This window comes from Marmota monax, unplaced genomic scaffold, assembly GCF_021218885.2.
Source record: "Marmota monax isolate L192 unplaced genomic scaffold, Marmota_monax_Labrador192_F-V1.1 WCK01_AAM20220418_F8-fsc00107, whole genome shotgun sequence".
NCBI classification, from domain to species: domain Eukaryota; kingdom Metazoa; phylum Chordata; class Mammalia; order Rodentia; family Sciuridae; genus Marmota; species Marmota monax.
Window position 1 is genome coordinate 3,658,229 of NW_026693761.1, and position 23,698 is coordinate 3,681,926.

The 23,698-nt window shown below is 40.3% G+C and overlaps 1 protein-coding gene across 4 annotated transcripts in view; it reads right to left on the bottom strand.

Annotated features, from left to right (window-relative positions):
- The window catches only part of Elmo1 (engulfment and cell motility 1), a 553,589-nt gene that overhangs the window by 132,124 nt on the left and 397,767 nt on the right, over positions 1–23,698 (bottom strand). The window contains exon 1 of one of the 4 annotated variants that reach the window (XM_058584453.1): positions 882–1,233. The exons of the other annotated variants lie outside the window; for them this stretch is intronic. The gene's annotated coding sequence lies outside the window, so the exon portion shown is untranslated. Of the gene's footprint in view, positions 1–881; positions 1,234–23,698 lie in introns of those variants that run through there. 4 annotated transcript variants of the gene reach the window in all.

Below are 23,698 nucleotides of genomic sequence, written 5' to 3' on the forward strand. Positions count from 1 at the left end.
TTCCTCTTCCCCAAGCTGCCCCTCCATCGCCTGTTTATAATATTGCTTTCCTATTCTTCCTGTTTCTACCCAACAAAATTGAAAATTTCATCACCAATGTCAGAAAATTAAACCCCAGGGAGCAAAGCAATAGCTCAGAGCATCCTTTCTCTGGCAAAGAGCCAATCCTTGAATATAAGTTTGCAAACCCTCTCTGGTTTGCAGAGGTTTGAAAGGATGCAAAGCAGAGTCATTTCAAAGCATGCTTTTTGACTGCTCAAATCTTTCTGACAGCACGTCAACTCATCTTTGAAATTAGTTAAAAAATATTTCAATTTGGAGACGGGTTTCATGAAAGAATGAAGGGACACGACCGAGCTCGGATGCACATTTACCAAGCAGAGAATAGCATCACAGAGAGAGGAGATGCTTCGTTCCGTGGCCAGGGGTCTGAAGAAGTGTTTGACAGACCATTGTAATAACATCTCTCTCCACAATGCAAACACCGGCAACACAATCAAGCAGCTCTGGGCTCCGTGCCTGTACCTTTCTCTTCCTAGCAATGCACAGGGGTGACTCTAATTAATTTAGTTTGAAAAACATTTTCTTTTTAAATAAATCAATACCCAGGGAGATAAGGCAGAACTGAACTCCTCACACTAATCCTAACTAGACCACCAATTTCCAAATATAATATACAGTCAACCACAAATCGGATCAAACCAAGCAAAGCATGCAGCCTTTTGAATACAGAGTCTCCCACATGATGGGAACCCTTGAATGCCTGTTCATCCATGTGCTTGCTCCAATTCAGTTTCTGAGGCAGACAATAAGACAAAGCTACATTCTCACTCAGGCTGCTAATACCAGTGGACAGATGTGTAAGACTGAGCTTTACTCACCCAGCTCCCGTAAGTCCATCTTCTCCAACTACAAACACTGCTTCCAAGCTGCTGCCACCACAAAATGACTTAGAGTCGTCCCCCAGAAGAACAATGTGCTAGAACACCAGATGGTTCCCGAGTAAGCTTGTTCATGAAACAGGTTTCCAGTTGAGCCATGTGAACTGAGACCCGCCGCACACCTTTGAATGGTATACACTCCAAGTCCAGAAGAATAAGCATGTAGCTTTGCTTATGTTTATGGAGCTGGAGCCCAGGGGTGCTCCGATTGGCAGGAGTCGTGGAAAGATCAGCCAATCAAAGGGAGCCTCCATTTCAAGGAAACTCCTGCTCATTTATTTAGCATCTTCAGAGATCATCAGCTTTTTCTGGGAAGAGCTTTTCTCTTATAGTATCACAGGGAAAAATAATAACTTCACTTCTGTTTCAGTATCCTATGCTCTTTGTCAAGCAAACAGCTCCCCTTCTTGGTGCTACACAATACCCCCTCTTTTTCTTATAAAGAATTTAAAGAAAAAGAGAAAAGAAGAGAAAGAGAAAGAGCTAGTGATGGGCTGGGGATAGTTCATATTCATCAGCCTCCACCTTGTTGGGGGAAAGGGTGGGGGGAGTGCCTGGGCTCAATAATTACTGATTCTGTTGCCATGGAAACAGACTGGCTGCAGCGAGTTGGATTCGTGTAGAACATCTGCTGCCAAACCCATAATCAACTGCAATCTCATCTCTTCCCCCCTCTCTACTTTTTATTTGATTGTGAGTTTACTCACTTCCACCTTCTCTTCCCACACAGTTTTTTGTCCAGAAACGTCAGTGTAAGTACCTTGCTTTGTATACATTAGGCGTGCACACCAGAGATGCTCACATAACCAGGAATGCATGCAGGCAAGAGTGCATCCCAGCAGGGATCCCAGGGGATTCCTATTCAGGATGTAAACAAACACAAACAACCTACACCCCTAATTAAAATTTATGGTAACTTCTAACCTAAAGAATTAGTGGGATTGTGTTTTAAAGTATTTTCTAACAGCCTAGAAAGCCCCCAAATAAGTTTGCCATGATATTCTCAGAGGGCACTGTGGTGGTTCTTCCTAGCAAACCTTTGGAATAAGTGATTAAACCAGGAGGCTTATGGAAGACTTTGTAAGGCTCAGTTCTTTTCTGACTAGCACTTCACCAGGGAGCTCCCAATCCTGGGAATCTCCCTGGATTTCCTCAACCCATTCCCCCCCCCCCCCCGCCCCCCTCTGGCTCCCTCCTTGTTTGCTCCAAATTTTCCTGATTGCATGATCAGTATTAATGTCACTGACTCTGCATGTGCTGCCATCTTTCTCCATAGCAGCAGGGGCCGCCACTGAGCAATAAAGGGCTGCCTGAATGGCCTGGTCAAACACAGGACAGTGATCCCATGGTGGCAATCTCTCAGAGATATATCTGCTGAAGCCCTCAGTTCTACACAGATGTGTCAATCGCTGGTAAATGATAACTGTGAAAGAAGCTATGATTTGTGTTGAAGTTAGGGAGAAGGGAACTCCATCCCCCATCATTAATCTAAACATCATCATAACTTCAAGGAACCTTCTCTTACATAAAAGTCTTGCAAGTCAGGGACCATCACATGTTAGTGACACAGTCCAGGCTTTTGAAGAGGTTGGAACTGAAATGGCTCATTGCATGTCTCTGGGAAGATATGCAATGAATGTCTTGTAGCCAAGGTGGATTATCGATTTACCACATCCTCTGTCCCACAAGTAGTGGTAGTAACCTTGAGCCTCCTTTATTCCTGAAGCAACTCTTGGTACAAAAGTTCCATATCTATCTATTTTCTGGTTCTCAGCTCTGCTCCTTTGACCAACAATGGATTTGCTTTTTTAAGAATCTAAATAAGAATCCTGATATTCCATTTTATCTCTTTATGCCCCCATGAACTTAGAAAGCCTCACCTAAATTCTGTCTCCCAGGCACCAAATCCAACACTGGCAATTTTTCCCAACTCTTTTTCAGCTATCTCCAAGGCTTTGGATAACTCAGGTTTCCTCTACACCTTTCCATACCATCTCTAAACCTGCTCAGTCTCCTCTGCCATAGAGATGCCCACCCACCCTTTGCCCTCTCACCCTCTTGAAACCATCCAGATCCTTTCTGTTTGTTTTCCAATGTCATTTCAATCAGATCTTCCCTTAATCAAAATCGAACATTATTTTCAACAAATATTCAGTGACTGTCTGTTTGTCAGGCAGTTGTGACTAGTGACAGGACAAATGGACATGGTTCCTGCCTTACAGCCATGGGCTCTTGTGTAGGATGAAAAAATATTAAAGCATAGCTGTATATGGGGCATGAAGAAGACCTATGAACTTTAAGTGCTATGAACACTAATTATCAGACCTAATGGAGTCAATGACATCAGGAAAAGCATCTTTGAGGAAGTGATATATCAGCTAAAATCTAAAGGAAATGAAAGTTAACGAGCTGAAAGTGAGAGAAGAATATCTCAGACGTAAGGGATAACACATGCGAAAGCTTGTGCTAGGAGGTAGTAATGGCACCTCTGAAAACATGAAAGAAGCCAAGTAATGGCTGGTGACTGCAGAATGATTGGGAGGATGGTGTGAGACCAGGATCCTAGGGGCCAGATTAAGAGTTTGGATTTTATCCTACAAGCAGGTTTCCATAGATGAATTCTTTGCCCCTACCATACCAACACATATCTTCTCCAGTTTCTCAATGATGTATTAGTAGAATAGCAATCTGATGAAAACCATCTTTTGTAAGACATTCATAAGTTGTTGTCTTGATCTAGTGAACATTGAATTGTGAATAGCACAGGTAGCATTCTAAGGACTTTATCTGGATTAGCAAATTAAATCCTTCCTACAACCCTGTGAAAGATCATCATTATCCCTATTATACAGGTGAAGGAACTGGGGTATAAGGAGGTCTGATAACACGACCAAGTGGCAGAGCTGAGATGTGAACAAAGGGATTCTAGCTCCAGCTTCTCTAAGTGTGATCCATAGGGACTACCAGATCAAAATCATTTGGAATTTTCCTAAAAATATAGATTGTTGGAACCCTATTGCATTCCTACTAAACCTGAAGATGAAGCTATACTAGAAACATTTTCAAACACTTTGGAGGATCTACATCAAATTCAGATTGAGAATAATCGCTTTGTTTACATAAAGGAGGGGAAAACTAACCCTGAATTAATGTATACACATTATGATCCCTAAGATCTGTAAAACTAGGATAATAACACATAAAAGGAAAAGGGCATTTGGGGGGAATGCAGACTCTCAATATTTTGAGCCATCACAAAAGGCCCATCCTTATCAGAACGAGGTTACTTTCTTTTGAATGATTGCAAATTCCCATTGTATCTCACAATACAGATACCCTGGATAGCTATGGGGCTCAGGAGCAGCCTTACTGATGAGCATGTTCATGAAGAAATATAAGTTCCTGAAACCCACATTCACTAAGTAATTACAGATGCTTTAAGACTCTCCAGTAGTAAGGCTGAGTGATCATGTATTATTGTGGACACTGTGAAATGTCATAAATTTGTTTTATGTAACTTTTTCCTGGAAAACTCATTTTAAGACAAAACTGCAAGATAGATGGATAATGTTTTTAACCTTTAGGTTAATCCATAACCCCTAGTCCATTCAAAAGCTAGTAAATAATCATTTGGGTTCACTTAGCTAATCATAGGTTCAGTTTTGAAAAACAACCAACTTCATTGATATTTCCAAGGGGTCAGTTCATACAAAATAGCTACAGCATCTCTGAAGACATCTGCAAAGAATTTTTCCATGGAATCTTGTCCAATAGTTCTGTTACTGAGATCACAGACTGGGTGCTCTATTTAGTTAACCTGGCCTTGTTGATTACTCTTCCCTTTCTAGACTGTGCAATGAAAAGGATACACAAAGCTGCTACTGAACCACAAAAATAGGGAGACCTATTGGATTGATATTTTAACTACTACCTGCCAAGGTCCCAAGAACTGGCAAAAGAAATTCAACATATATCTGAACACTCCCATGGCTCAGACTGTAGCACAGCATCAAGCTTCTGAACATGTCTAGATTTATTATTTACTATCTATAGGTAGAGGATGGAATCACAGATTCAGATACCTGGAAAATTCAGGGGGTAAAAATTACCTCTGGGTATCTGAATAAGAGTCAGAAGAAATTTCTTTCCACTTTGACCATATATTAAAACCTGTATTTTTGTTCTGCTCTGGGTAGACAAACATTTCCAGTACCATTTATTCTGTGTTTCCTTTGGGGCAGATTCAATCAAATGAAATTTTATTCCTTTCCATAAATATGATTTATTAAATGAATTATTACTAAATCTGGTACAGTTCATGTACCTTTATAATACTTTTAAACTAATTCACAAAACAAAGTGTTCTGTTAGGTGATATGCTGTGTATTTGGGGGGGGGGGGTCACACAATATAGTGACTACTACAGAATGATTTCTAAACTTGCTGTTCAAATTTTCCTTAGCCCACCCACTGGGCTAAAATGAGCCCCTTTTATATTAAGCATTTAAAAGAAGGCAGGAAGCCTCCACTTACTTCATCCCAGAGAAGTGACACTAACAACTAGCTCTTCATTTTCCAACTCATGGTTCCAAAAAGGTTGCTTCCATAGTCTGAGTATCCATTTCATCAGGATGCATCTTAATCACAGGAAAATGGATGTGATGGTAATGATCCCCATAGTTCATAACATAGCTACATGCCCCTGCTACTCATTCTTACCATGAGGTCATGAGGGTCAAATTGAGCTTCCAGCAAAGTCCAAATGAGTTGGGTGTGTATTGCAGCAGGTTAGAGGCTCACCTCTAACTACACCTGTGTCTTTTCTTAAAGCACCTCTTGAATGTCCATGTATCTTTCTCTGACTTTGCTTCTATAACAGAACCAGGCTCAGTGCAAACTCGACCAGACCATATAAGGTATAACATCAGAATGGAGACTCTGACATAATGGGCCAGAGATAAAGTTCCTGCTTTTCATTCTCTCGTCATTTGGACTGACTAGTATACAGTTATCTCTGACTGTTTTACATGGTGCATTAAAAAAAAAAAAAAAAAAAAACCCAACATGTAAAACCTCAACTAAATATGGTCAGGATGACTTTTACATATTTTTGATCACCAAGGGGGAGATAGTCAATAATGTCTCAGAGAGAGATTCCCATAGACAGCTACCTTTTTGTTACTTTCATGGAGAGGTGATCCTAACAGAATATACAAAGCCTGCTACACTGTCCCTTATGTTCCAAGATGCCAGGCTGTATGGGACAGGCCTGGGTATCCATGGGATTACAGAGCATCACAGTGCTTACCCCTGGTCAATTCCACAAAAAACCCCCACTTCCACATGGAGATATTAAGACCCAAGACATATAAATAACATGTCTATGGTCACCCTGAATAGGTAAAGAACTCTTATGACTAAAACACAGGAGTCCATCAAGCACCAGAAGCAGCAGATTATACTATAGCATCAGAACTCCCCAGACAAGTAACTGGAGCAGGGTCACTGTCATAGCACGTAAAGCTGAGTTATGAACTATGAGGCATTAATATGAGGACATTTATTTTCCTAGACTTTGCTATATTTATATAGCCCACAAAAATGCCTAAAATATGAGCAAATCCTACAAACAACATGAAATAAAACCAGATCTACAAAATGAAAACCCACTTATAAGCAGATCTCTAGCCCATACATTTCTTCTTCCCTCTTCCAGAGAACCAACCTCTCACAGGTAGCTGAGATTCGCATTTATAGAGTTGGAGAGTCACAGTCCGAAATCTTTGGGGCATGATCGAATTGGCCAAATGGAATGAGCTGATCTAAGACGTACATGGGGGCCAAAAAAGCAAGGCCTGGTATGATGCACCTCTAATAATTCTGAGTGCCCATGGAGGGATAGCTGGAGAAATTCTGGAAGATTACCATCTTGCCAATTTGATTTTCCAAATATACCAGGGAAATGAAACAGAGAATCACAGGCTGATTAAAAAAATGTGCCAAAAGGAAAAAGGAAAATGCCAAAATTCTCAGCTCAGTCTTGCCAAGCATTTCCATGGACAATATGGTAGCAAAAAGCTATGGGCCAAAAGCAGGATACTCTTTTGATGATGCAAAGTGGGGAATAATTTCCTTACCATTAGAAAAAGGAAAGTTTCTGGGCTGTCATCATATCCATCTTGGTTTTCAGACCTAATGTGTAAATCTACTCCCAATTCAGAAACACCTCGATTTCACATGGAAGTAATTTCACCTTTCTGGAAAAAGTTTCTGGTATTCTCAAACCAAATACTGATTTTATCAAAATTTAATAGAGATTAAATCTATGGCTCAATCAAAGAACCAAAGTCCAAAGGTTTTCTCTGACATGCTGATGCTATTTCACAGTAAGGGGGTAAGGGGAAGAATAGAGGTACTTTGGATTAGACAGAGGGGAGTTAAGGGAGGAGAGGGGGTAGGGAGGTAGGAAGGATAGTGGAATGAATCAGACTTTATTACCCTATGAACATGTATGATTTCACAACCTGTATAACTGTACATCATGTACAACCAGAAGAATGAGAAGTTATACTCCATTTATGTATGATGTGTCAAAATGCATTCTGTCATGTATAACAATCAGAAAAAAAAATAAATTTTTTTAAAATCCATGGCTCACCATGTTTTATCAAATAGTTAAATATTAGATGTTATTTGCTCTCTTTGCTTTTTCTACTCAGCTTCACAGGTACTTTGGCAATTGGAAGGCCCACTGATAACCTGTGCATCTTGGTCCTCTATCCCAACAGGAATTACACTGCAACAGAATGAGTCAAGCCAGGGATAAGGGAAAGGGTGAAGAGTGCTGAGCAAGAAAGAAACCAAGAAGATCAAGAAGACACGTGGACTCTGAGCACTCAGGCCACCAAGGAGAAAGAGGAGATAATCAGAAATTTAAAGAGTCCATGCCAGGGATGTCATGTTCTGAGATGTTGAAAGAGGCAGGCAAAACAGAGGGGACTTGAAGGAGATCCAAAAGGTCTGCACAGGGCCAAGTATGGAATCACCCAATGGGGGAAGCACAGAGCTAAGGGGGTCACCTATGGAATTCTAAAGTGAGACTTCTTTCAACCCAGTTATTTTTACTTTGTCTCTCTATAAAGATATAGGCTTTATCAGAAGCCAGTCACATCACAACTATGTCCCCAGAGTTTCAATGAACACCAGAAACAACCCCTTGCCTCTCTAGGAAAACCAGCCCGAGAGTGTGCCTGGTCATGGTGAACCACTAGTGCCTTCTCTGTACCTCTTGGTTGTTCTATAGTGAGAGACCTCTTGTTTTTCAACCCCATTCTTCTGTATCAACAGCTTCTAAAAGCACGTTGCTTCACACTCTTCTCTACCTACTTCCAGGAAAGGAAATGGAGAACTATGACCCCTAGGCAAAGAAAATTGATAGATATACCAAACTCTGATGGAGAACAAGCTCTACAACTTAAGTTGCACAGAAATTAGATTTGGATAAAAATACAATCTTATTTTGTTGCTCAGTCAGTACTTGCCTTCATCTTTAAGTCACTAATTTCAGAAAGGACTTAATTTGAAAACATAAATAAAAACAAGGGCAATAACTAATCTACTAATATGCAATGCAAAAGGGTTCCTGTGCCCTCACCAAGTCATCCCAAGGCAAATATGAGATATAATTTACAAAATGTGCTGCCTACAATTCTATCAGCACAGTGACAAACGAGAATAGTGAAGCAAATATTTCAAATAAGCACATCAATTGAACCATGAATAAGTGCTCTTGCTCGTGTTTGGGGAGTCAATTGTGTATTCATTCGACACCTCAGCTATTCTGAACATACACTGAAAAAATAACTTGTACCAAAAATAGCCCAGTTTGGAAGTAAGAAATTGATTTCTAGCTATTCAACTAATATTTAGGAAGTGTCTATAATGTGCTTTTGCATATTGCCTCATGTTTCTTTCATGTCTTTGGAATCTAAGAATATTGACTTAATATCTGGAAAGTAATAAAGTTCTACTTTATTAAGTTTAATCTTCATGTATTTTGTGTCTTTCCCAGCAGATTCTGTCCTACTCATCTAGTGAACTCCTATTCATACATTAAAGCTCTCCTAATAAAGTCTTTCCTCTAAGAAGTAACTCCTCCCTTTGGATAATTTCCAATGGATGTGCTATTGCATATGTCATCTGATTGCAAACTTATCTCTTTCCAGAGCTACCCATAGTACGGGGAACCCAACAACACAACATCAGGAGTACCATTTCTAGATGTTTTGATACCTCAGTAGAGAAGTAAAAATCCAATTGCAAACCTTCACACTTAGACACATCCATGAATGTCTTCTGTGTACCTCCCAACATCGTGTATGAAGTCAGGAGATGAGGATATCTGAAAACATCTCAGTGACTCATTCTCTGTTGTCTCCCATTCCTTCCTCCTCCCACTCATGCAATCCCAGCCTGAGAGGGAGGGAACTGCTCTGGAAAGCACTCCTGCACATCCTCCACTTCAGAAACCCACTTCACAAGCAGCGCAGGTGCTGGGCTCACCTCTGTCAGCAGTCTAGCTTATTTTTCCAAGGATGCCATATCTACTCAGAAGCTCCTTCCAGTTAATGAGTATTCTTCAAATCAATCCTCAGAGGGCTTCTGATCTCAGTACCAATCAACTTTAGGATAAGTTGCTGGCCACTGGCTAACTGAACCCATGCTTTATTTCAAGGAACATTCAACAAACAGCTTGAATTTTTAATGTGGAATATGAAGACTAAGGAATTTCCCTCAGATCAGCACCACTGATTAGACCACACTTGGAACTCAGTGATGTTTCTGAACCCACATGGTTCAAAGTGTGTTTTAAAAATATAATTTTATTTATATTTGAAATCATAAAGAAAAAAAATTTCAAACAATCATACTATGCAGAAGAAACCATTGTTAAAATCATTCAAAACTTTTTGTGTTTTTTCTTAGCAGAGATAATCTTGCATCATGGGTCTCATAACATTAAATATAATATAGAATGTGTTTTTGGATATTTAGAGACTATGCACCGATTTTCTGAATGAAAAATTCTAACATATAAATACTATAACTGTATTTTAATTTATCAATTTATTTTTATAGAAATGTATGTTTTCTCTTTTTCACTTTTACAAGTAACAATGAAATGAACATCTGTATGCATATCTTTGTTCCCCCCACCCCGGAATGTCTACAATTCTAAACAGCTGCATTGTACTGATGGGCTTTATAGCTGAGATCACCCACTCTTGGTGGATTTCTCAACAAGAATGTTGTCCCAATTTTTTAAAAAATTCAACTTGAAATGTTGAGTTCTTTACCAGTAAAGTGATGCAAAGGGCACTGGCCATCAATATCTGATGCCAATTCTTCCCTTCCTCTTTGCAGAAAGAGCTATGGGTCTTCTGCCCATGCAGAGGTGAGTAATCACCGCCTTATCCAGCTGGCCCCTGCCACAGTGTGGTCTGGGATGTGCATTTGGTCTCTGTGCAGGGGGCAGATGCCAGCTTGAAAAATCAATTGGCTTCTGTATGGCAATCAATATCACCAAAACAAAACTCAAAGGTCTTTTTAAGGCAAGAGGGAAAACAGCCTTTTCCTTTTCTCTTAGAAATATCTTAATATTTTTTCTGGTCATAAAAAAAAATTGCCACTATGAAGAATCATTCTGTCATAAAAGCCCACAATGCCTTTCACTTACAAACTTAATTTGTTCCAAGGTAGCAAAGTTTGCTCTAGAATAAACTTTTTCCTTTTACAACATTTCATCAGCTGGTTTTAGAAAAATAAATATTATTAGCTACTGTTTTTCATCAATGGCAGGGTAAAAATTCAACGTGGGCAATGTCTGTCGACTGTCTCTACTGTTTTGTTTTTGTTAAAAATTAGTCCCAGTGCTCAAGAGTAGAGTCCAAAGGGAGAGGTAGTAGAGACCCTAATGAGAGAAGAATTGGTTTCTTCCAGGATTCTGCAGTATTGCCTCAAGGCAGCCATGTGGTAGGACAGGGAGTAGTGAGGGACCCCTCTCAAGCAAAGATAATTGGCTGAAGGAAGTTTCTAAGGTCAACATATGGCTCAACACTCAGTGCTACAGAAGGGAAAAGAACGTGCTCTAAAGAGGGAGCAATCACTTTGTCCCCATGGGAGTGCTCTGCAGGGTCCATGAGCTAGGTCTTGAAGGAAAGGCAGGTTTTCAACAGAAAGGATGAAGGTCTTCCTTGATAAGGGAACACAGTGGAGGACAGCCATTTGGAGGTACAAGGCATGCTCAGGGAATGATTACTTATAGGTTAGCAGGGGCTGTATTGCTGGGAATACTACGTCTGTTATTTGGGAAATGGTTTGGGACAGAATGTGGAGCTTTGCTATCATGCTGTAAGAAGAGGGAATAGAAGGCTTTTTTAGTGTGAATGTGTGAAGACAAGAACTGTGTTATAGCTGGGCTTGGTGGTGCACACCTGTAATCCCAGCAGCTTGGGAGCTGAAGCAGGAGGATTGTGAGTTCAAAGCCAGCCCCAGTAAGAGCAAAGTGCTAAGCAATTCAGTGAGGCCCTATTTCTAAATAAAATACAAAAAAAAAAAAAAAAAACAAATAACAACAACAACAACAAAAGGGGGTGGGGATGCGGCTCAGTGGTTGAATGCCCCTGAGTTCAATCCCTGGTAGTCCCCCCAACAAACCAACCAACAAAAAAACTGTGTTATAGAAGGATGTTTCTGGAAACAATTGGCTTTTGTATGGCAATCAATATCACGAAAAGAGTACTTATGGAGAGGTCTTAAGAGTACTTATGGATAGGTCAAATCCAGATTCAGGGAGAACAACTAAAGACAAACATGTATTCAATACAAGAGGGGGAGGCATCAGGAAGAAGGGACGCATCACTGAAAGGCAAATGATCCTATCTCATATACTGATGGAGTGGGGTGACTTGGGGACCTGCTAGGGAGAAAAGGTAAAGACATCAAAGACCACTCCAAGATTTCAAGTCCATGTAGCTCCTAGAGTTAGAGAGCACAGAAAAAATCGCAAGGGAAGAGAGCAATGGGAATGGGGAGCCTAATTTTGGACCTAGGGGATTTGAGGGGTTTGTGGACCATCCACAAGATGAAGTTGAGCAGTGGAGAGGTGATGAGGGTTGGCTTCTTTCTGCTTCAGGTGAGAGACTGGGTGGAAAGAATGGGGTGGTAGGAGAGAAAGGCCGTGGCTTTGGAGAATGCTTTGCTTAAGGGATCAGTGAGGGATAATGTTAGTGTCACTGCAGTCTAGGAATGCAGAGTATCCCAGGAAGCATATCCCAGAGTATCCCAGGGTGGGACATTGATCAATGCTTCAGGGCCATGGAATGGAGTGAGGTCTGGGAAGAGGCCTTCTGACTTTAGAGTTAGGAGCTGACTCCTGACCTAAACAAGTACCCGAAGCACCCGGAATGTGGAGGACCATCAGAACACAGAGGAGTGGGGTGGGGAGGTAGAGTTGCCATTCTCTCCTGGTAGATCTGGCAGCATAGGGAATGACAGGGACTGGATTAGATCATAAAAGGGGAACAAGGTTGAAAGATATTGTTGAAGAATAGGAGTGATTTTGGTATATTTTTAGGCTGAAGAGAAGACGTGGGAGTGGGGGGAGGAGGAGATGAAAATAAGCATGAAGGTATAAAGGGATAAAAGATTTATCATTTTTTTGATGTCTGTCTTCTTCATCAGAGCAGGGATTCATAAGAACATGATTTCTTTCCCGTCTTAAATTTAGAACAACTAAATGACGACTCTCAATCCCCACGTGTCTCTTGGAAATCATGTCTTTTAGGGGTTTGGGGGTGCAGCTCAGTGGTACAGTGCTTGCCCAGCATGCAAGAGGCCCTGGGTTCCATCCCCCACATTAAAAAAAAATCAGGTTTTCTATGGCTAAAAAAGTTTTCAAAAGTGTTACATTGTATTGGTGCTTTCTGGAGTCATATTTCCCTTTTTGACCTTGGTGTTTTCTCCTAAAAATAACACTAGTAGCAGAAACAATGCTAATTACTGAGTCTCCCATGTATATATATGATGTGCTATTTGTATATGTATCTTATGTGCATTGTGTAGATATCATGTATATGTGTGTTTCAAAAAAAACACAGCAAGAGAGTTTTCAAGGACCTTCACAACAGGGTCCAAGTGCTGGAAAGAAGGCAAGTAAGATGGAAATTTGAATCTGTCCATCAGAGATTATCCTTGATTTGGTCAGTGGTTTTTGTGGCTGAAGAGGTTTTCAAGGACCGACAATATATTTTAGTGCATTTTAAAGCCATATTTTTCTTCCTCTGCTTAGGTGTATTTTTATTGAGGTCGTGAGTCAAATTGCAGCAAATTGATAAGGGAATAGGAGAGAAGGTGAGTGGTGTCAGCCATTTGAGGAAGTCTGGCTTCGAGGGGGCCAGGGGTGAAGAGAAGGTTGAGAAAGTTATTTGTTCTTTAAAATATGAGAGATACAATGTATTTGTATGCTGGTGAGAAGACAGAGTGGAGAGGAAGGGACCGATGATGTAAGGATTAGAAGTAATAACTGGTAGAGCAGAGTCTCAGAGTAGCCAAAAGGGAGAGAATTCAAAGCACCACAGAACCCACCTTAGATGTCTCTAGGGACAAAACCTTTATCCAGGAGAGGGGTTGTGAGTGCAGATACAGGAGAAAGGCCCATGGTTATGCAGTGAGTTACAGGCAGAACAGGATAGAAGCCAAGCCTCCTCACACCTAATCTGGGGTGCATGTTAATTTTTCCTGTTTCCCTCCCAGAAATGGTCCCTATACTTTATATACATTGGTATGTTATATATAACCTCTACTTTTGCAATTCAGAAATGGTTGAATAGTGACCATTTCATATGGTTCTGCCTCATATTGATTTATTTAACCTTCACAACAACTATGTTAAGATCCATATTTTCCAAATGAAGAGACTGTGGTACAGGATGGGTTAATTACCCAGCAAGGAAATGGTGGAGCTGGGGTTTGAACTCTATTCTTTGGGTTCAGGGTCAATGCCTTTGCCTATCAGACTTAATTGCAATTTATTTAATAAGTTAAATGATTACAGAACAAGGGTGCATGAAATAGACTTAGATACTATGGATAATACACAAGAAGACTGAGTCCAAAATCAATGACTATGTGAATCAGTAACACCCCTGGATCCCACCTGACACACAATTATTAGGTTAAACCATTTAAAATTGCTCGTCAGAAAAAAAAGTCAAATATTCACAATGTCTTATGGTGCCATCTAATCCTCTCTCCCACCTTAATTCTCCAAATCCCTCTCTTGGCTCCTTGTCCATGGGAGTGAAAGGAGACAAAGACTAAGGCTGCATCTGTGACAGCTTCAGATCTCCTTTACCAACCAAGTAAGTGTTATAGTGTTTCATAGCTCAAAAATTTAATGAATAGAAAATTCTGGTAAACTGCATCCAATAAACATGGATATCTTGTACTCACAGTCTTATTTTTCTGGTACATGCCCAAGTGAATTCTTATCTATTTGAAAAAAAATTCAAAAACAACTCTCCATCACTTCCTGACCAACCTCTGCTTCTCTGTGGCTTGGGAGCACATCCCAGCCTGCCAAGTGCCCTGACCACAACAGAACAAGCGAAACAGTTTTTTTCTGACACTCGAGGGCACCAGCGTGTCTGCCTCAAACATACTTTTTATCACAATAAGTGCATCTTAATAGGAATGGCATCTTTCCGTGATGCATGGCTCTTACCCTTTTCTACTTCTGCTTTAAGAACACGGAGCGGCCAGGGAGCTTTCGGACAGAATTCCATGCTCTGTGATTCACAAAATGGAAATCTGGCATTCTATGCCAATGACATTTACTTCCGTGGCAGCTCAAGCAGCAAAAAGCCATATGCCATACACTTCGGATTCAGCCAAGCCACGCAAACGGATGTGTGAAAGAGAAATCAGGAAAACAGGACCAGAGCAGTCCCAGGGAGCTGACTACCTCCAGCAAATACACACCACTGTGGCAATTTGGGGGGGATGAGATCTTTTTTTTTTTTTTTTTTTTTAATTTTTTTTTTATTGGTTGTTCAAAACATTACAAAGCTCTTGACATATCATATTTCATACATTAGATTCAAGTTGGTTATGAACTCCCAATTTTACCCCAAATACAGATTGCAGAATCACATCGGTTACACATCCACATTTTTACATAATGCCCTATTAGTAACTGTTGTATTCTGCTACCTTTCCTATCCTCTACCATCCCCCCTCCCTCCCCTCCCATCTTCTCTCTCTACCCCATCCACTGTAATTCATATCTCTCCTTGTTTATTTTCCCATTCCCCTCACAACCTCTTATATGTAATTTTGTATAACAATGAGGGTCTCCCTCCATTACCATGCAATTTCCCTTTTCTCTCCCTTTCCATCCCACCTCATGTATCTGTTTAATGTTAATCTTTTCTTCCTGCTCTTCCTCCCTGCTCTGTTCTTAGTTGCTCTCATTATATCAAAGAAGACATTTGGTATTTGTTTTTTAGGGATTGGCTAGCTTCACTAAGCATAATCTGCTCTAGTGCCATCCATTTCCCTGCAAATTCCATGATTTTGTCATTTTTTAGTGCTGCGTAATACTCCATGGTGTATAAATGCCACATTTTTTTTATCCATTCATCTATTGAAGGGCATCTGGGTTGGTTGGCAGCCATTATGAAGTCAAACAACAACAAGTGCTGGAGAGGATGTGGGGAAAAGGGCACTCTTGTACATTGCTGGTGGGACTGCAAACTGGTGCGGCCAATCTGGAAAGCAGTATGGAGATTCCTGGGAAAGCTGGGAATGGAACCACCATTTGACCCAGCTATTGCCCTTCTTGGACTTTTCCCTGAAGACCTTAAAAGAGCGTACTACAGGGACACTGCTACATCGATGTTCATAGCAGCACAATTCACAATTGCTAGACTGTGAGATTTTTTTTTTCTAATTTAAGAGAACTTTGGGAGGTAAAGGTAAAATGCTTATGATTTTGTTTTGAACAGCACGATGTATTCATGTTTGTGATTTAATATGCCTGGCAGGCACATGTTTCTCGGATCTGCTTGGGTAGCAACCAGTCAGTCACCTAAACGGGATGGACGGCAAGAAGCTGCAGTTGTCCTCTGCACTGAAGGTTTCTTGACAGTCATCCTGGGAAAGGATAAGTGCCCTTATAGATATTATTTTCCCCACTGGCCAGGAAACCAGTCAAATGGGGAAATAGAGTGTTCCCTGAATTGCAAGGGCATGTGGGCAAAGCATGCCTAAGAGTGACATAATAAACTACTTAAGGTGAAAAATGAAAGAGGGATTATTTATTTATTTATTTGTTTTAACCAGGAGGTTGCAACAAAACTCATTGGAAAAGAGAAAATTCAAGTATTGTTTGTTTGGTTTTTTTTTTCCCCCTAACAATTCAATCTGTTCAAGGTTTTCCATTCACCTTCTATAAAGTTATATAGATGGGAAAATACTACTCTGATTTTTATTAAGAAACAAATTGTAGAATAATTTTATAACTTCCTCAAGCATTGATACCTGAAAAAGCAGATGGGGTTGGTTCTAGAAGTGTTTCTCAGTATGACCTATCTGGATTTTGGGCAAAAAAATTCTTTATTCCATTGAAGTACAAAATACTTATTAACTATGATTCCTGGGAATTGAACAACACTGATCACCCATGTTTAAATAGTAATAAATTCAGATAATTTTAGCCAATTGAACTAATTTAATTAATGAGTGAATTAGACATATCTAGCCATTCATTCATTCAACATTCAACCCAAAATAATTGAGCAGATACTACTTAAAAAGCATCCGGAAGACACTAAGCCATGAAAGTTCTTGCTTCCAATGATATACTGACTTAATTTGGAAAGATAGATTTATAAATAAATAACTACTATAGAGCTGGAAGATATTTTTCAAAAGAAATTCTGAATTCCATACTGTGGAGGCAGAGGTGCAAAAATTCATACTGAATGAAAGGAGATGGTAACCATCTCACTAAGGTGGTGCTTGTGCAAAATCCTAAAGGATAAGGAGAATTTCAACAGGCAGATGGGGGAAGACATTCCTGGCAGAGGAAATGAGTATGAGCTAATTCCTGTGATATGAAAGTGTTACAGCACATACCAGAACTGGTGGGCATTCAGGATGTGCTGGTATTGCCCAGGGCAGGTGCAGGGTAAAGATGTGCGGGATGAAGCAGGAAAAGTACTCATCAAGTAGAGATCAGAACATCTTGTTAAGGTCCTGAAACTTTCTAAGCCAGGCAATGTACAGACATGGAAGGATAAAAATCAAGAATGATATGGTCATATCTGTGTTGGGGGAAATTTGGAAATGAGAAGATTTCAAAGCTGGGAGATGAGTTAGTGCCACAGTTGATATCATAGTTTTTCCATAATGATGCTGAGTGAAGAACAGTTCCTACAGTTAAGAGGAAGTTTTTATCACATCTACAGGCCTGTAGGTCAGCTGAGACGGCTGTTTCATTCTAGGGGATGGCTTGGGGAAACTGTGCCCCACATGTCTCATTGTGGGGCCTACACTAAGAGCAGTGGCTATCCATGGTACGTTGTCCTCATGATGAAGGCAGAAGTAAAAGAGCCCAATCCCACTGGGCAAGCTAAGCCTCTGCTCACTTCACAACCTCCTCAGCTCAAGCAAGTCATTGACCAAGTCAAAAGTCAAAAGGTGGAGAAATACACTTCACATTCCATGAGTGGTAGCAAGGAAGTGAAGGTATACTACCACCATGGAGCCATGAGGAATTGTGACCAGCCAGTCACTAGACCATGTTTGGGGTGAGAGAAGAGGAAGACATGAATCAAGGCAATGATAAGAAGGCCGAGGACCAGGTAGAGACTGTAGTGACTTTGGCCAATGATTGGATTCACAAAGAGTCAGTCCTTAAGTTTCCAAATAGAAATGTACCAGGCTTCCAGCTTCAGGAGGGTAGAAACCAACCTGTCTTGTAACCTCCATATTCCTATGCCTATCACAATGCACAATGAGTTGCAGATGCAAATAAACGTTTGTAGAAAGAATGGAGAGCATTGAAAGTGTAGCTCGGATTATGACTGCTAACCAAGATGTCAACACTGGTGTGGGCATGATGCAGCATGAAGGTTGTGGGATAATAACTTTGCATGTCTTTTAAATCACAGACCCAGTGGCAGATTCTGAGATATAGAAAATGCAAGCCTCTGCTCTCAGAAGGCCTGAGAATTGCAGTTCACTGTGATAAGTTCTAGGGTATGTGCATCCACAGGGCCAGAGCTGGAGGAACATCTCAGAGGCATTAGAGGAAGTTGAAGCCAAAAGTGATAGCTTTAGGCTCGAACTTTTAAAAGGTGTTGGTTGCCCCAGTTGGGGGAATGATATCTGTTTAGATGACTTCCACCCCCACAGAAGCACGGAGAACCTATTATTTTTAATTTTACCAGAACAGCGGGCAAACACAGAGAAACAACAAAAGAAAGAGAAGTGAAGGGGGACTAGGAATCTGGGAACCTCATATCACAAATTCAAATTTCAACATTCATTTTTCTCCCCATAACAACTTCCATGAAAGGGCTGGAGAAAAAGCTGGCAAATTTAACCTTCCTTTCAAGCCTGCCTTCTTTTTTGCCTTTCAACCTTTGGGCACACTTCTGACCTGTTTCTACTCAGTGGCTTGGCCCTGTGCCTGATGATGGAGCATACAAGCCAGTGTTGGGGTTGAACAAGGGAAGACCAGTGTTTCAGGTCCTGTTTGGCAAAGAGAAAGTGGATAATCTTTACCGATAATTTCATTGTTTCGCAGATATGAAAGCATGATTTTGAAAAATCTGCACAGACATTTAAGCAAGGCAAATTAGCACTTTAATATTTAATGTATATTTAAATAATTAAATATATATTTAAACTCCTGACCTCCCAGATCAGGCATTTTTGCAGAGGATATTAGGAGACTTCAGTTGGGATTTTCTCACTTCTCTTGTTTTAAACTTGTTGCAAATGGCTTCTGGTCCCACTCATTCATTCTGTTTCCTTATCTCATCTTATCCTGGAATCCTCTTTGCTCTCAATCCTCCACCCATCTTATCTGGTACCCTCAGCTGGCAAGTGGAAGCAGCCATATAACAGCTCCTATGTGCTCTTCTTTCTGTTCTGTAGGAGACAGATCTGTTTCTAGTGGTGCGTCCCCAATCTCCCATTTAACATAATTTACTTTGTAATAACAAGATAAATATTTTTTTAAATCAATGAGGACTTACATTTTATCAGAGATCCCCACCTAATATACCCTTTTTATTTAAACAACTCATTCCTATCCACCCTTTAATTTAAAATGCCTCAATCCTCATTATGCCTTACTTAAAATATAGGTAATTTCCTTTTAATTGGACATATAATGATAAAATGGTTTCTGTGCCATTATCAAATCCCTCATATAATCCACAATGGAATCTGAAATTCAGGTCATAGGAACCTGTTAACAACTTGCACAGAGCCCCAAAGTGGAGTTAATAAAAGGGAAAGAAGTTTCAGAAGTCAGTGAATAGACAGCTATGTAAAGCAGTTCATTTGGAGAACAGTCTTTATTCCTATGTTCAGGGATGGTCTGAAATTGAACCAAGGGTCTGGCCTATCACCTTGCTGCCCAGCAGAAGAGACTATCAATTATTTCCTTCTCATAATTGGCAAGTCTCAATTTAGCTCCTGTTACACATGCAAAGGAAGATAAACCAGTTCTAGAAAGACTTATGTATTGCGAACTCTGCCAGACCTCTATCACGAAGGAACACTCCCCAAATATTTTTACTGTTGTCAGTCTTGTTTAAATTTTATACCTGAAACTCACTCATAGTAATCACAATTTGTTTAAATGTGCACATTTACACAAATGTGCACATTTGTGTCATTACAGATAATGATCAGAAAGCAAAAACTTTTAGCAATGATTTTGACCAACTAAAGTTAACAGTTAAATTTTAAGCAAATTTTAAACCATTTAACTGTTTTTATGGCAACTACAGGAACAGGGTCAAGAAAATCTAACCCTTCCTGGATAACTGTGGGTCTTCACATGTTTTCCTTTGTGAATGCAAGGATCGAGTGGGAGGAGGGGTGGTGCAAAGCCCCTGGGAATAGATCCCTTTTAGGGTCATCTCTATGTGTCTCATAGATGTTGCATCGGTGTGCACATCTGGGACCACCATGATGGGAGCTCCATTAAGTTAGCTGCCCTAAATCCAAGGGGGAAGCTTTTCCACCTTTCCTAGATTGCCTGCATTAGCATTACCATGAGGATCCTTTTCCTTTTACAGAGGCAATTAGAATCCTTTGTCACCTCGTCTTCTCCCAACTCGACATTACCATTGACTGGTGCTGGCTCCAGGCCTGAACTGAGCCAAGCAGTTTATATGCCCGGCACATGAAGGTTCAGACCATTCTAGCTGTGGGTAATGTCCCTGTTTCTATCTCACAGATGAGGAAATCTGAAGCTGACAGGGCTGAGCCCTTGTTCAAGGTTATCCAGCTAGAAGAGAGGACCTGGCTCTTTATCTACAGTGTCCAGCCTTGGGTCACCTGCAGAGGGTTGTGGGTGTGCTCATAAATAAACATGAGGGTTCCCTCACTTAGGAGTTGATTTCCACTGTGGTCAAAATTGTTCAAGGATCCAACCTAACTTCAACGGTATGAGAAAATTTTTATTTCTACGGAGTTGAGCAATCTATCTTGGGAACTCAAAGCAGCAAATTACACTGTAGTACCAAGTGCAAAGTACTGCCAATTTAGGTTTTGAGATTAATATCTGTTGAGATTAATATCTCTCATATGTATGGGACCATTTGCAAAGCAAACTTTAGGAGGCCTCTCCTCACAGTGACTCTGGGAAATACCATTGTTATTATTATTGCTTTTACCAGTGTACAGATGAGAAGGAACTTGTTGGTTAAAGGAAATGTTCAAGGTCATGCTGCTTGTGAGGGGTCAACCTGGCACTGCCACCAGGTCTTCCTGATGGCTGTTAGCCTTGTTTCATCAAGGAGGGAGGGGTATCTCAACCTTAGGGGGATGAAAATTGGTTCTTGGAGGGGCAATAAAATCCATTCTTTATATGTCTAAAGCACAGATAAATGTCCATAACACAATCATATAACAATTTTAAGAGAAAGGTAATTAGGGGGATAAAATGTCTAAAAAGGCTCCTGGGGGTGGGGACAGGTTGGTAATGCAAGAGGTTGAGAAATACTGCTCTATAGCACAGGGGCCTTTCACACTTGGCCTGTCCTATGTTACCTGTTGTTAATATATTTCATTTTCTAAAGCCTACACACTGGAATCTATTTAAACAAATACCTATTTTTTTTAAAAAAAAAGGTAAGTTAATGAAGTCACTCTTGGTCATCTGCCTCTGACTAGTATAATTGTTACAGATGAGGACTATAGGGGACATAACTCCACTGTTTGTCTAACAGAGTGTCAAAGTCCATGAGAAAAAGGCTAATGCTACCTTAAATGAGCTACTTAAGTGCAAACACACACAAAACCATTTGCTATCTATTCAATGGGAAACACCAAAGGGGAAAAAAAAAAAATCTCTTCACATAAGGCATTTGCTTCCAGAGGTCTGCCCGTGCAGCAACCCCAAAGACCTGTGTGAAGCTTGAAAAGCCTTTTGAATAAATACTAGTTAATGGTCTCGACAGTTAAAAAATGGATAACCTCATTGTACAACATCAGGGCTCTTTAAAAGACTTCTCCTCTACTTAAATATTCATGTTTCAATTAAAACGTACACCTACTTTATTAGCCACACCAGGCCCAGTTCAGATCAATAACAGCAGCACTCGATGGAATTCTAATGAAGATAAACAACTCTGAGTCCTCCCAGCTTCCCCTGGGCACAGACACACAGAGCTTCCTTTCATAACTTGCTCCAAGATATTTTACAGTCACCTGCCTCATGCAAATGTGGAGATTCATGTTTATTCATGGTGAGATTTACAGACCACCTTTCATTCCCTGGGCCAGCTCAGCTAACCAACAGAGCGCTGTCTGCACCGCTATGAAGTTGAGCTGGCCTAGGAAGGGGACTCCTGAATGTGTAATTGTCCCTTGAAAAGCATGCACAGAAAGTCAGTAAGCTGAAAGCAGCTTGAAGAGCAAACATATTCTCCTATTTTATTCATGCCTTTGCTGCCTTTAAAGTTTTAAATGTGATCCCTTTTTATACCACACCATAATCCACTAGATGTGACTAGTTGGCAGTAATTTTCTATGGATACTTTTCCAGAAGATTTCTCAGGATCTTTCCTTCTGGCCTGATCTCCAATTCTTCCTAATTGAGATTTTTCTCCCATTGACTCGGACGAAGCTCATCCGAGCTGGCCAGGGGCAGCTGCGTCTTTGTTGGGCCTGGGTTCCCCCATTGCACAGTCTTTGCTCTTTTAAGCAGGGATGGTTTCTCATCTGTAAGCCTGAGATTCTAACCCCATCCTGTGTACTTAGCTTATTATACCATTGGATAAAGTTTCAAAATCGTCTTTTTGTACTAGAATGACTACATTTTTCAAATCACTAGTTTCTTCCATTTTGGTAAGTTGAAAGTGTGGCAAAGTCATGTGATCTTGGTTTACAACGTTGATTTGATAGTCTAAAGTAGCACCAATACTACAAACAAGTATTTTGATGGTCTCTAAAAAGACTCAGCTACCCCAGACAGTAGGTGGTTGTTGGAGAGTACAAGAGAATCGTGAGACCAGCTGATTTTTAGGCTGCTACTCATGAGAAACAAAGGTACCTAATAAAGTGGTTTGAAAGAAGATCGTGCCAACATCCATGAACATTTCAGCTTAGAGCCTATTTTTTTTTTGCCAAAGTTAAATGGGTTATTAATTCAGTTCAGAACTTAATATGGGAATTGTAGACAGCTTCACTTTTCTTTTTCTTTTTAACATAATGGACAAAATAAGTCTTCTTTTGAAAAGGGCAATTTACTCATACTTCATAGGCAGGATTGATCTTGTGATTAAGAAAAGAGTCCTTTCCATCTGCATATGACTCTTTACTTCCTCAAAGCATTTTTACATTTATTACTTCCATTTAATATTGTCCCACCATAGGAGAAGGTGATGGGATCCCAGTCTCCATTTATTTTTTATTTTTCATTAATTTTCTGAGTAGCAGAATGAGGATTAAAATTGCTTCTTACAGATCAACAAACATGCTACCCTATCCATGTACACAATCTGCCTTAGTTGGTGATACATGTCCCATGCATCAGCTGATGGTAATTCTTTTTTTTTTTTTTTCCTACTGAGCTTATGGTAATTCTGTTGACACAAATCACCAATAGGGAGCAAATCTGCTTTACTTAATGAAAATACTCATTGATAGCTTTGTCCCTACCCCATGGGTTAATTTTTCTTTGTGCAGTTGGGTCTGAGATAACAGGCCCCAGACGATCCTAAAGCACAGTCAAGGTTGAGAAACACAGATTCCCAGAGATCTATTTTTTACGTGTATACTCTTGTTAGGATTTTTAACAGGGAGCAGTCAGCCACATGAGCTTTAAATGAGATTCCTGTACCTGAAATTTCCATATCACTTGTGTCCTCTTTCCTATCCTCAAAAATGAAGGCTTCCATGAAATGATTATGGGGCCACTTGTGTGCCGAGGTAACCAGCTGCAGTTTAGC